Raw genomic sequence first — 15,118 nt, 5'->3', positions numbered from 1 at the left:
GGGGAAAAAATGCCTTACCGGTGTCTCCAGTGTGAATGGAAGAAAATGCCTGGTTGCTGGAGGCCAAGCAACTGAGGTTCTCAGAGTCACTTGACTGAGGGGACTAGGATAGCTGAAATCATCCTCCTCTGTTTGCTTTCATCCCAGCAACCTCTCTCAGGATTTTTCTCACAAAGCTCTCTTCTAATTCTCTAATCCTTTCACAAGGAAAAGCAGCACACACACCAGATGACTTCTGCAGAAGCGTCTCTCTTGGGGAAAGAGGAGAGGCAGCGCGCAAGCCGGCTGCTTGCTCCTGATTTCTTCCAGGCCTGTCCGTCCTCTGAGGTCTCGAACCCAGCCCTTTGCACCCCTCTGTGAGCAGCAGACACAGCAAGAACAAGTGTAGGAATATGACAGGCTAAGACAGGCGACAGGCACGCAGGTGAGCCGTGGCTCCTTTCTGCGGCTGCCAGAAGCTCTGCTGTCTCCCAGGGAACGCCTCAGCTTCAAACTTCCTTTGAGTTTTATAGCTCTATGTTTCCTTCCTGAACAGAAAGACTTCCGAGTAGTTAAGGAGCAACCAACTAGAAGCTGCCTATATCGGGCTGGACCAGAAAGAGCCCTTGGCAATGTATGATGGTCACTTGTTTTTAATTCATCCCCAACTGGAAATGAAATGAAAATAGAGGCAAGATAGAATACCAAACACAGAAGAAGGAATTTATCTGCATCATCAAACATACTGAAGATTACTAAACGTTTTTACAAAAAAAAATGTTTTTTTTTAAAAAAAGGATCTTTAAAATATTAAAGAAACTCAAATTGCTAAGTTGTAAGGCATGACCTGTATTTTTTAAAAACAGACAAAAGTTGACCTTGTATTCCCAGGACAGTCACACTTACATTATAAAATTCTTTTATACTATAAATTCAAATCTCCATATAACTCAAGAGAAATACGCTACAGACTTTTTTTTTTTTAAAGAGAGGACTTACCTTTTCACTACATCATTTAAAAGCCCGAAGAGAATAAATCACAGAGGAGACAGGCAGATGGCATATTTCTACATTTCACAGCGAAGGCTGTTTGGAGTCATTATTTCTAAGGAGCGCGCTGTGCTTGTGCCTGTGTTGGGCAGCATGCCACTGGGCCTTTGAAATGAAATGAATCGCCTTCACACCAGCCGGCCCACTACAGACTGGCACTTCAGCATGCCTAAACTAAGGCACGCTGCCTCTTTCTACAGTGACCCTCCGCAGAAGCCGAGGTGATGCTTTGATGGATGAGTTTCCCAAGAGACAAAGCAATCTGTGACATCACAGTTCTAGCTACCCCCCCCCCACCGTAGGCCCCAATCCTGCCTCTTCTCCCTGAAAAGAAAAAAAAAAAACCTCTGCTTGGTGATGATTCCAACTCAATAGCAAAAATAAGCCTGGAGTGCAAGACACATACTATACCTTATCTGCCTTAAACTTCAATTTTCTGACTCTCCTTTGCTGGGAAGATGGAAAGAGGGTGAGATATGAAAGGGTTGAGAAGAGAATTTAGATGAAACAAAACAAGACCACAGAATATGATATTCTTAAAGTTTGTGATCTGATAGCAGAATAATCATCCTCAAAGGGGCATTTTCAAAACCATTTTGGTTTTCATAGCACTACTGAGCACTTGGCCACTTCTACTACTGTCCTCTGTAATATGCGATTTAAAAGATATTACAATTAAATTCGATGCAAAACAGCTGCAGAGATAAACAATTAGAATAAAGAGTCTCAGACTTACTGGAACTCCTTGAATATCACATTTATTTTTATTGATTAGAAATATTCTCCTACTCTGGCATGATGGCACAGCCTTGTTATTGCAGGACTCGGGAGGTTAAAGGTGGGAGGATCCGGAGTTCAAAGTCACTCTGGGCTATATATCAGGTTCAGCCTGAGCTGTGTGAGGCTTCATCTAGGAATAAAGAAACAAGAAAAGAGCAAAAGAAAGAAAACATTTTCTATCTGGGACTGTATAAAGCATAGCATAGCTCATAAAAGAATCTTGGCCAGCGGGCTCCACTCCATGTCATAGCTTTTCATTGTATATCACACTAGTGTTAACATTTAAAGTAACACTTGGCAGGTCCACCAGAACTTCTGATAAAAACTTTTTTTTCCAGCTGGGCGATGGTGGCGCATGCCTTTAATCCCAGTACTCGGGAGGCAGAGGCAGGCGGATCTCTGTGAGTTCTAGGCCAGCCTGTTCTACAGAGCTAGTTCCAGGACAGGCTCCAAAGCCACAGAGAAACCCTGTCTCGAAAAACCAAGAAAAAAAAAAAAGAAAAAAACCAAAAAAATTTTTCCAAAGAAAATCTATAATATTTTTCTAACTTTCACCACTGTCTTTATTATTTTCTTGTAAGTTTTAACTTTTAAATAATACCTTAATTTACTTCTTTTGTGGACACGTGTGGGCACACTCTGTCCAGGCATGTGCATGGAAGTGAGGGGCCAGTTTTCAGGAGCTGGTTTTCCCTTTCCACCAGGTGGGTCCCAGGGATCAAATGCAGGCTGTCAGGTTTGGCAGCAAGTACCTTTTCATGAAAGGTACCAGGCTGACACTTTGTTATTTTCACCTGATATTCATCTCAGATGTTCACACATGGAAGTTAAAAAATCTAGGTATTTATATCTGCTGCACATATCTATGTCCTTATTTTTGTCTGTAAAGCTACACCTATATTTATATCTATTTATAATCAATAAATCTACCTGAATTTTTTAAACTTATGGTAATAAAACAGAAGGGTCAAATTAAAAGAAATGAAAATCAAGTGACCTCCAGAGATGGTACAGGGCTCAGGGAAATAAGGAAGGTATACAGGGTGAAGTGGGGACAGAAATACACAGGGAGAGAGAGAAGACAGAGACAGAGAGAAAGAAACAGAGGGACAAAGAGACAGGATTGAAGGATATGCAATATAATAAAAAGAGTACACCCATATACCTTTATATGAATGGGTATAGTAGACAGCCATGACTGCTTATGTGCTCCAATGGCAGAGGTAAGTAGTTGTGATGGGTAACCGTATGGCTCACCAAACTGAGACTGTTTATCATTTGGTTCTTACTGAAAACATTTCTTTACTATTACTCTGGGTGGTATAATTTTAGCACAATACAAGTGACAAACTTAGGGGAAAGGGTAGGCCTCTCTGGTTTCTACTTTCAAAGGGCTCAAGGTGAGATGATAATACAACGTTTGTTTTCAAGTTCTGGTAGTCACTGTCTTGTGTCTTCACTTTCTTGGACATACTTTCATCAATAAAGTGATTTTAAAAAGCATTATTGATCACTTTGTTTTGTTTGGAAGATTAGGTTAAACAATGAACAAAAATGGTCAAGCATTTTGTAAACTACACTGTCCCCCTTCAGATATCAGTATTGTAAACGTGGTGAATAAAGTGGGAAGGTGGTAACATGCATAATTAGTAAAAGCAGTGGACATTAGAATAGTCATAGCACTTTAAAAACTTGCGGCAATTACCATGAAAGCATTGCCTTTTTAGCTCTCACTTGACATTCTTAGGTCACTCAGTTCTTGGCTGTTCTCTACAATCAGTCAGGGCCTTTACATCTGCTCATCTGACCATATGGATTAAGAGTCAATTCCTATTTAGGACAATGTCCTTAGACTCAGTAAAATTGTGTGACCTATCATGGTGGTAGAATCCTGTAATTCCAGTACTAGGGAAGTGGAGGCAGAAGGGTCAGGAGTTCAAAGACAGCTCAAGGAGTTCAAAGCTAGCAAGGGGCTACATGAGATTAGGTTTTAGAAACACGCACACACACATACACACACACACACACACACACACACACACACACACACACGACGGTTAAAAGTAGAAATTCAAACTAAACAATGGCCAACAGTTTGAAGATGTAATGATTGTTAACAATGTCAAATATTATAGTGGAAAATTATAATTGTCACATATCTAATATAAGATACATTTGATTACATTTTTTATTCCCTCAGGAAACATTTAAGAAAGGTTTTTTTTCCTTTTTGTTTCCCTCAGGCTTGTAAAACTAAAAGGACTTAGATGACTTATAGTTATCTTTCATTTTTAAAATATTAATAAAGTGACGTTTTTAGGAAAAAAAAGATTGCCTGGCCTATATAAAGAACACTGAGAGTTCCTAGATGAGAAGAAGCCTTTAAGTTCTAGCAGTTTAAATTCATCATTGAGGGTTCTATACCAGGAGTAGTGGCATAGTAAGTAACCAAGTAAATTTGGGGTCTCCCCAAGGATTGTGGTGGGACAGAATCACAGCTGAATTAAGACACCTTCAAAATTCATATTTGTATGATCAATCTGTCATTTGAAATATTTCAAAGTATTATCTTTGATGAAAAGTGAAAGTCTCTTTTTCACAGTGGTTTTTCTATGTACAGGGACTTCTCATTTTAGTTATTGAGTTTATAAAGATTTATTTAGCAAACCACTTTAGGTATACTATATCATTTTGTTTGCTTTTCTTCTTTATTTTTGGAATTAGGGTCTCACCCTGTCACCCAGTTTAACTTAAAAATTTCAATCCTCCAGCACCTCCAGCCTCCTAAAGCTGTCACTATGCTTATCTATGTACGTGTGTGTGGTGCATGCTCTTATGTGTGTGGGTGCATGAATATGTATGCACAACTATACAGGTGCACCTGTATAAGCATTTCAGAAGTTAAAGTCAGGATGCCTTTCTCAGTTAATCTTCACCATAATTTTTTGAGGCAGAAGCTTTTGCTGAACTTGGGCTAGCTTGTTGATTGGGCTAGTAGTCTACGTAACCAGATCCTGTCTCTGGTGGGTTGCCATACCTACTTGGCATTCTATGTGGGTGCTTAAGAACCAAACTCCAGTTCTAACACATGCGCAGAAAGGATTTTTATCAATTCAGCCACCTTCTAATACCCTTAAGTATAACTGTTTCTAAATCATGCGCATTTTGCACTGTTTAACTACATCAAATTGAACTGCTAAAATTCATCTCAACATTCCCTAAGATGTGTATATTCCTCTACTTGCATTTCTACTTCTAGGAAATTAATATCTAGAATACAGTGTTTTATATATTACTGTGCTTAGTGATGTATATTTAAGTGGTATTTGTATACCATGATATTTATCATCAGAAGAACCTCACAATAATATATATTTCTAAAAGTAAACAATTGCCTAAAATATGTGATATGGTCATTCAAACATATTGTTGATATTGTTGTCCATGGCTGTGTAACAAACTGCCTGGATATCTAATGACTTAGAGCAAGCCACATGTGTTTGACTCACAAATCTGTGATTTGGGAAAGGTTCAGTGGGTACACCTGCTTCTGTTCTATATTTTGTTGACTGCTGTAGCTCGAAGTCTAGACACTGGAATTATCTGAAGAGTTGCTCTTTACATGCTGACATTTGATGTTGGCTTTTGCCTGAGACTTCAGCTGGGGCTGGCAGCTGGAACAGCTGCACACAGCTTCTGCATGCGGTTTGGGTTTTCTCAGAGCAGTCTGACTGGCTTTCAAGAAGGCAATTCTCAAGAGAAGGCTAGGAAGGAACCATATCATCTTGTATAATCTCTTTTAGAGTCATCTGGTGTTACATCTGCCAAATGAGGCACTCACAAAATTTCACCCAGGTCCAAGGACAGGTGACATAGACTAGAGTCTATCTTTTGGTGGCCGTGCCAAGGTTTAAAACATACATAAGGCGAAAATGAAGTTTTGATGCCACTTTTTTTGAAAGTGAATCTATAAAAATAATATCCTCTTTAATAACATAATGTAGCAAGCTGAGCATAGTTATACATACCTGTAATCACAACCTTCTGTTTAAGGCTTGTCTGAGCTATATAGCAAGACCTTATATCAAAAAACACTAAAACAGGGCTGGGGAGATGGCTCAATAAGTAAAGTGTCTACTGCGTAAGTCTGAGGACCTGAGTTCAGATCCCCAGCACAAAGGTAAACCCTGGGTATTGTAGTACATACCCACAATCCCAAAGCTGTAGTGGAAGCTGAGGTGGAAGGATTCCTGGAGTTAATTAGCCAGCCAACCTTGCAGATCAGTGAGGTCTAGGTTCAGTGATATACACTGTTTCAAAAACTAAGGTGGAGACAGAGTCAGAGACACCTGGCATTAACCTCTAGCCTTCAAAACATATGTGCACACATATATCTACAAGCATATATGTATATACACACATTAATATGTATATACACTACACTAGTCTACACACACACACACACACAGGTTGGAGCCGAGGAGACACCCACTAAAACAAGTTAATATTGCAGATACAAACTGGGTGACATTAAGGATATTAAAATGACAGTAAACTTGGAGTTGGCACATAAGCAAACATGCTGCCATTTTCTAGAGTAATTTTGGTTTTTTAATAGACACTAAGTAAGCATATGAATAAATATTTGTGGTTATTTTAATATTGAAAACATCCTATGAGAGGCTACATTGAAATGTTAATATTGGTATTAGTTCTATGAAGACACTTGCTGTTGTTTTGTTGTTTGAAGACAGGGTTTTTCTGTGTAGCCCTGACTGTCCTGGAACTTGCCTCTTGGACCAGGTTGATCTCTAACTTAGAAATCCACCTGACTCTGTCTCCCAAGTGCTGGGATTAAAGATGTGCACCACATGTCTGGCTTGGAATTGAACTTTTTAAACGAGCAAGTTCATAAAATCCTTACAATGAATATGCGTGGAGTATTGAAATATATTTTAAGATGAACCTCAAAGGACAATAACCTGAGTTTCAAACAGGTTGACCTAATTCTTTTTTTTAGCTGATTAAGAGCTAATTAGCACACTCTATAGCAAAGCACATTTTCTTTTCTCTGCTTGTTGGAAGAATTTTTTTGTTGAGTTAGCTGATGGATGTGAAGTATCTAAAGTATGAACAGAAGACTCTTCTTTTTCATTCCTGAGAACAAAGGGACAATTTCATTATAAAAGAACATTAAAAAGGAAAGAAATGTGGAGATGTTCCCTTATAATTTCTCAGACAGGACATTCAGGAGGCCAGCTTGTCTGACATGACATGAACCTGTCTCAAAAATAATAAAGGAATACATAAGCAAGTAAATGGATACATAAAAGAGGATAATCTCACTAAAACATTTTGTCTCTCAATTGGCATAGGCTGTCCTTTAAGTAGCGGAGAATCTAGTCATTTGCCACCAGACCTCCTGTAAAAATTTTACCAAAATAAAATTGTTAGATTCCAAAGCACTGGTACATAAAGATGTAATATAAAAATATATATGTTATGCTATGACCACACTTGATGAACTTTATCGTTAACTACCTGTTTCTCCATATGTATAACTAAGTGCTAATAATGATTACCCCACTGTTTGGTTTTTGTATCCCACTCAGGAGAGGACAATAGTAAAAGGAAACTCATATCTGAATTGGTGAATTAGTTTAATGTAATTTTACAGAGGCCTAGATAACAGAAAGGAAGTGTGGTGATTACATAATGAAATAAATTATACGAGCTCATCTTTTCCATGGACATCAATATTTTACAAAAATATTAAAGTATAACTTGTGCTTGGAGGCAAACTTTCTCTTTGAAAGTGATATTGAACAATGTTAGGAGCAATACTTTGGCAAATTTGAGTGTAGGATTATGTTGTGGCCAGAGAGCAACCCGTAACAAAAGGATCAAATTTGGAGCATTTATGGGAGGAGACTGAACAAATAATTCAGAATAATAAGAATCATCAGTGAAATGCTTTAAATATATGTTTGAAGAAATATTTAAGTTAGTTTAGCACTATTCATATTTTGGACAACATTGGCAAGTTGAATTTATTTGTAACCATTTTTGTTGTCTTTAACCATGTTTAAGACTTTAAGCTACAGTATTACTTGACCCCTTGAAAGGTCATTCCTGAGAAAGAATGCATGAATGAATTAAACCTTGATTTTCAAGAAACAAAGAAAGCTCCACTTCAAATGTTTCTACTAGCTTGTAAAGACAGAATCATTATCATCACAAATAAATACAGATCTTCATGTTCCGCAAGATAAGTTTTCTAGTCCTCTGAATTTAGATCCTTTTTAAAGAGTTTCTTGAAACAAACACATACAACTTTATTCAACTAAAACATCAACTATTCATTTGGAAATACAACTTGACAGAAGCAAATACTCTATGCTATGGTATATGCTCACTGGAGTGCTGATCACAAAGGCCCATCCAGTGTGAAGGCCAGGAGATGTTTTTCCTACAAGGAACTACATTTCTTTCCAAAAGTTTATTTTCCATTTGTAATTTTATGATTTATATAATAAATGCTCAAGTAGAAAATGTGAATATTAAAATATCTAATAACAAGCCAGGTAGTGGTGGCACATACCTTTTATCTCAACACTCAGGAGGCAGAGGCAGGGTAAATTTCTGTGAGTTCAGGGGCAGCCTGGTCTACAGAGAGAATTCCAGGACAGCCAGGACTTTTACACAGAGAAACCCTGTCTTGAAAAAACAAACAAAATGTCTAATAATAAAAATTATCCAGTATTAAAAAGTAAAGTGATATTATTAGCCCTCTGATAAACATTTGGATAAACAGAAAGAGATAAAGTTCATCAAGATGTGTTCATATCATAATTACACATACATAAAGATATTAGATCTTTGTGTATAATTACTTTGGAATCTAACAATTTTATTAAGGTAAACTTTACAGTTAGACCTGATTGCACATGACTGGACTCAGAACATAGATGAAGGAAGATCATGGGTTTAAGGACAGCTGAGTAACATTGAGAGACCCTGTCATGAAATGAAATGGAAGGGATGAGCTGAGAATGTAGTTCAATGGTAGACTGTATGTCTAACATAAGCAAGGCTAATCATTTGTGCAAAAAACAACAGCATCCGCACTACTGAAAAAGTTATGTATCATAAACTTTCCTGAGATAGTGTCTTGATATGTGACAGGGAGATGCACTCATGAACTCTTAACAATATGGTCATCTATACAAGACCAACACAAAAACAAGACCAGTTGACATGCCAACGTGGATGGAGGAAATCTCACAAGGCCCCACACCTAGATGAAGAACTACAGGTACTTAGTGGATACTAAGAAAGGGATAATCAGTCTTCTGAAAGGATGAATCCCTTTATCTATTATGCAGTTCTAATACATATATGTAGGAGCAACACTAAATGGGGTCAGTTGCTTGAATTTACACATACACACACATATACATAATTACATCTCATGAGTTTCCCCTATTTTAAATAACTTTTGGTAAATTTACCAAAATATGAAAACAATAGAGAAATTCAGGTTTAGACCATTTTTATCACCCCGAGATCCTTTATGCTCAGTTATAGCCCCCCCCCCCACTCTCTGTTCCAGGCAATTCTCTCCTGCTTCTGTACATTTGGGTTTTTTTATATTTCTTATTGGAATTAAACAATACGCGGTGATATGTGTTTGTCTTTTTCATGTAATGAACTATGTTTGAATGTTTTTCACAGAGTAACATGGATCATTACTCCATTTTTTTTTTGCTAAATCATACTTTCTTTTTGAGATGTGCCATAATTTTTCTCTTGTTTTTTTAACTAAATAGTGCCACAAATATTTCACAGCATTAAATCTTCATGTCAATCTCCATTTCAGTGGCCATAAGTGTTCCTAACAGTATAATTTATTAATCATCCTCTGTATTGCTATATATTCCTTATCACAAATAAGACTATATTATTGCAGATTAGGCATTCTGAAAACAGATTCTGTGATGGGATTTGGAATGAAGTTCCCCATTAGCGACCCACAAATGTGAAGTGAAGATATAGAAGCAGGACAAAGAAGTTTTGACAAATCCTTAGATAACCCAAGAAGGTGGATGGAAGCACTAATGTTTGTGGGATGAAAACACTGGACTTTTACATCCCTGACTAATCCAGATGCCAGATCTAGACCATTCAGGGAGGAAGAGGTTTTTGGGTGAAATGACTTTCCACAGTTGGACAGACCCTGGGCAACAATTTGTAATCCATACAATTAGTTCTTCTATAGTGGGGACATCTGGGCAGTATCCACAGAATCACCGATCAATATCCATCTTTTACTTTATTTTCATTATCAGGACCCCGGTTTCTATTTCAGCTGCTATGTGCTTCTTTTAAGTGATTTATTTATTTATATGTTATATGTATTGGTGTTTTGTCTGCATGCATGTCTGTGTGAGGGTGTCATATTCCCTAGAACTCAAGTTACAGACAGTTGTGAGCTGTTATTTGGGTGGTGGGAATTGAACCTAGGTCTTTCTGTGGAATAATTCTTTGTACACTGTGAATATGTGTTATTCTTGTTGATTAATAAAAAGCTGACAGGCCAGTAGCCAGACAAGAAGTATAGATGGGACAGTCAGACACAGAGGATTCTGGGAGGAGGAAGGGTGGAGTCAGGTGAGACGCCAGCCAATCGCTGAACAAACAGGATGTATAGAAAATGAGGTAAAATTCATGAGCCATGTGTCAAAGCACAGATAAGATATATGGGCGCATTTAAGTGTAAGAGTAGGCTAGTAACAAGCCTGAGCTACCTGCTGAGTATTTATAAGTAATACTAAGCCTCTGTGTTTGTTATTTGGAAGCAGCTCCTGGGACAGAAAAATTCTGCCTACTGTCATTTGGAAGAGCAGCCAGTGCTCTTAACTGCTGAACCATCTCTCCAGATCCCATGTGCTCTTTTTTTATATTTTGTCTTTGATCAAGTCAGAGCCTCACTAAGTGCCCATACTGGCCTTGAATTGGAGCTTCAGGTATGTGCTCCCTCGCTCAGCTTATGTGTTTCTTTACACTTTTTATATAAAACCCATAGTCATCCTGGCTCAATATCTGGAGTGCTGGAGGATTGCTGGTATGTGCCACCTCGATCAGCTCATGCGCTTCTTTAAAATTATTCTCTGCTCAGGCCTACTTCAAAGATGGAAGGACAAGGTAGCCTAATGGCACAGAGAGAGATGGGGGGAGGGAGGAGAGAAAGGGGGAAGGGGAGGGGGAGAGGGAGAGGAGAGGAGAGGAGAGGAGAGGAGAGGAGAGGAAGATTTCAGAGACGATATCATTTTCTGTATAAAAAGACAAAACCTTTAGAGGTAAAGCAATGTTTCTTTTACTCTTCTTTCTCCCAAATTGAAATGGAGTCTTTGAAAACAAAATTCACAACCTGAGGAAGCTAGAACAAGAGGCTACATGGCTGTCCTTCTCAAACAACTGTGGAATTTGAGACGGACTATTATCTAGCTTCTTGTTGCTTGGGAATTACCTCTTTCCCCATCTGTTTAATGTACTATACCAGTTGGGGTTTCTGTTACATGCATCCAAGTGAAATCCTGTCTGGTACAATATATCAAACATCTTGGAATATAAATTAGATGTACATTTTCAGTATTTGTTTAAAATTTAATCCAAGTTGGAATGCTGAGTCAAAATACTCCTGAAGTTATTAAAATGTATTTAGAGAAGGTTTTCCAAATTTTTATTTCAATCAGTAGAGCATAAGATTCTCACTAAACTATGCTATCATTAAATATTTTTAAATAGCTCTTTTTAGGAGAAAGAAGAAAACCATCTCATTTTCTTTAACTGAGAAATTTCGGTAACAAGAGGTTTTTGCTTTTGTCTTAATTGTTTATTCAAATCACTTTCCTATTTCTATAATAGAAACTTGTGTACTTTTCATACTAGTTTGGACTATTTGTGTTTGTGTGTATGTATGTATATATATATATATGTATGTATGTATATATATATATATATATATATGTACAACTTTATTTCTTTTTTGCTTGTTTATTTTGAGGTAGGGTTTCTGGCTGTCCTAGAACTTGCTCTGTAGACCAGGCTGGCTTTGAACTTAGAGATCCACCTGCCTCTGCCATCCGAGTGCTGAGATGATCCTGCTCCCTTTTTAGTATTTCTTAGAAGTAGTTTCATGCTTCTTGAGATTTTTTTTGCTTTGTCGTTGACAGTTTTGAACTTTCAGAAGGCAGAATGTTATGTTCACAAATATCAATTATTTTGCTATTTTTCTTTTATCCTTTTGCCTCTACCATTCTTCAATATTTAGTGACCAAAAATGTCTAAATCGATTTTGTTCTTTTACATTTTTTTCTATTTGGTCACTGATTTCATCTTTAATTGGTTTATTGAATTAATTGAGAATCAGTATTTTCTCACAAAGCCAATGTTCTTTGTAACCATTTGTCAAATAATCTGATACTATATTATATTAACTTCATATATTATTGGAGGAAAACATGCCATATATGAAGGCAGACTGTTTCTTTCCATACTGGCACATAAGAACCCAGACAAATAGTTGGCAGATTATGTCCAATGGTCTCCATCTGGCTCACTACTTGTTTTGTAAATAAAGATTCACTGAAATGTAACCCTGCTAATTTATTGGCACGCTTTCTATAGGGGTTTTATATAGGGGTCTTTTACTACACTGGAATAGTTGAATTGTTCCAACAGAGATCATATAGCCTAAAAACCTAGAAATATTGACCCTCTCTTTACAGAAAATCACACTGAGCCCTATCTTAGTCTTAATTCTCCAGCTCCATTTTATGATTTTTTTATCTAGTGGGAGGATGAGGAAAGAAGGATAAAAGAAAACTTGGGTCACCATTTGACAGGACGGAGAAAAGTGCACTACTGACCTCAAGAGACTTATGTGTTAGTAAAGAATTATGTAAAGATCAATTGTATTTGTATAAACAAATTCAAGAAATTTTCTTGTCTCCTAAAGACTTTACAGAGCACTCTTTTTCCTCTCCTATCAAAGTCCATTTGTTGTTGCCATAGGAATCTTTCTCCGTTTTCATTTTTCCTTATCAGGTTAACCCGACCTCAGTTTTTTGAGAGGCACATCACTGAGTACTCCCACAAGCACATTGCAGGTATAAATAAATTGTTCCTTTTCACGGTAATCCACTTAGTTTAAATTTGCAGCCTCCATTCAAGGACTAGAAGAAAACAAATTTGGAGCTGAGGAGATGACACAGTGGTTAAGAGCTTTCTTCTTCAAGAGAAGGCTTCACTTTCTAGCACCCACATGCGCACAACCACTTACAACTGCAGCCCTGGGGGCACTGAATGAACATTATACCCAGATATAGATGCAGGCAAAAAGCCCATCTATAAAAAATAAATGATGAAGATTTAATTTTTTTAACAAGAAAGTAAAAGTTTTTGTTTATAACCCATTGTTTTAATGCAGAAACTCCATATGCAGATCAAGAAAGCCTCAAACTTGCAATCCTATTGTCTCTGCTACCTGAAACTCAAGATTAAAGGGGTATGTGTGTGTGTGTGTGTGTGTGTGTGTGTGTGTGTGTGTGTGAGAGAGAGAGAGAGAGAGAGAGAGAGAGAGAGAGAGAGAGAGAGAGAGAGAGAGAGATCAAGTGCAACCTCTTCAACAATTTTCCCAGACAAGTTTTCTTGAAGATTAAGTGGGACTTAGCTAAGAAAAACTGGCAGGACAGTTAAGAAAGAATGTAGCTTGGATTGTATTTCTGTTGAACAAATTTTGCTCTGCATCTTGGCAGGTCTTTAATAACTGCCTTTTTGAAAGTCACTCTTAGGGCATTTTAAACCTGTAGTAAGAAATCTTTAATTTCTTTTTTTTAAAGTCAACATTGATTTAATCACTTATTTTAATTTGGGTAGAGCACGGAGGCACACAGCTTTATAAACCTTTAATCAGAGCGCTTGGGAGTCTGGCACAGAAAGATCACCAATTTGAGACTAGCCATGGCTTTACAGAAATACGTTCTCTTACAAAAGAAAAACTCAAATAAATAAAATGTCAAATAAGCAAAAAGCAGCACAGGATATAGGAAGACACTAGGATCCCAGTGCCATCTGTGTCACTTGTGAGCTGAAGGGTTGGAGACTCTCTTTCATTCAGAAATCTACAAGTAGATTTTTGTTTTTTTCAGTCATAAAAATCTACTTTGTTTAAAAGTAAAAACACAGAGGATTCACAGGGTTTCTTTCAATGGGCAAAATGCTTACTTTATTCTATAAAAGGGATACCACGACCAACTACTAATAGCTCTTTAATGATCTGCCCAAGAATCAACACTAAAAACTCAGGATCTTGGGGTGCCTCAGGGGATGTTTCTGAAGCCCAAAGTAGGCCAAATAAAACCAAAAGAAATATCAAGAGACACCAAAGAAAGCCTGGAGCAGGAAAAAAGAGGATGGGAAATTTCCCAATTAGCCAGGAATTCTCGGAATAAAAGGAGAGGGAGATGATTTGATGACTTACACGTGAATGCCTGAGTCTACTCATCTCAGATAACATCTTTTTCCATGAAAACTTCATGCAAAGGAGTCAAAAAAAGTACAGTTCAAATATCTTTGCTCAGGATTCAATGTGGTTGTTTCAAAACATTTAAGATTCTGGTGAGTTGATTGAAGGTTTTGGTCTCATTCTTAACATCCAGCTTGGTATCTGCAGGGGGGGGGAGGCACCGACAATAGTGTTTTGTTTTTGGAGCTGTGGTCAAGAGGCAGAGGGTGGCTATGCACTAACATACGGTACAGGGTCATCTAAAACAGGATTTTTTCCTGTGTATTACAGGAAGTTTAGCAGCATCCCCGGAGTGTACCCAACTAGAGGCCAGTGGCATTATTCGTATTCCCAGTTGTAGAGAGCAAAAAAGTAAATATCTCTAGATTTTGCCAAATATTTCCTGGAGGAAAAATTATTCCCACACCTTACCTATTTGAGAACCATTGATGTAATTTCTCGAAATATGTTATATTTAGAAGTATGGACTTCAACGCAATGATGTGGCTTTTTTTCTGGCTGTTTCTTATCCCTCAGTGCTCTGATATACATCCTTGTTTGTGTGTTTCAAAATTCATACTAGCAAGATGGATAATGACCAAGAAAATACGATTTTCCATTGAGCCATGCAGACTCAATGTCTCAGTGAGGCAGGCTGAGACATCAGCCAAGGTCAGGAAGGAGCATTTAGTGAGGAAGCTCTTGTCACATTCTAATGTCATGACACCAACTCAAATTCCT

The 15,118-nt window shown here is 37.6% G+C and overlaps 1 protein-coding gene across 3 annotated transcripts in view; it reads right to left on the bottom strand.

Annotated features, from left to right (window-relative positions):
• Positions 1-15,118, bottom strand: part of Mid1 (midline 1) — a 336,875-nt gene that overhangs the window by 203,917 nt on the left and 117,840 nt on the right. Inside the window, exon 1 of one of the 3 annotated variants that reach the window (XM_075957453.1) lies at positions 979-1,186. The exons of 1 other annotated variant lie outside the window; for it this stretch is intronic. The gene's annotated coding sequence lies outside the window, so the exon portion shown is untranslated. Of the gene's footprint in view, positions 1-18; positions 496-978; positions 1,187-15,118 lie in introns of those variants that run through there. One more of the 3 variants, XM_075957454.1, reaches the window with a different exon arrangement.

The sequence above is a fragment of the Microtus pennsylvanicus genome, chromosome X (genome assembly GCF_037038515.1).
Source record: "Microtus pennsylvanicus isolate mMicPen1 chromosome X, mMicPen1.hap1, whole genome shotgun sequence".
NCBI classification, from domain to species: Eukaryota; Metazoa; Chordata; class Mammalia; order Rodentia; family Cricetidae; genus Microtus; species Microtus pennsylvanicus.
This window is presented reverse-complemented; position numbering and strand designations above follow the sequence as displayed.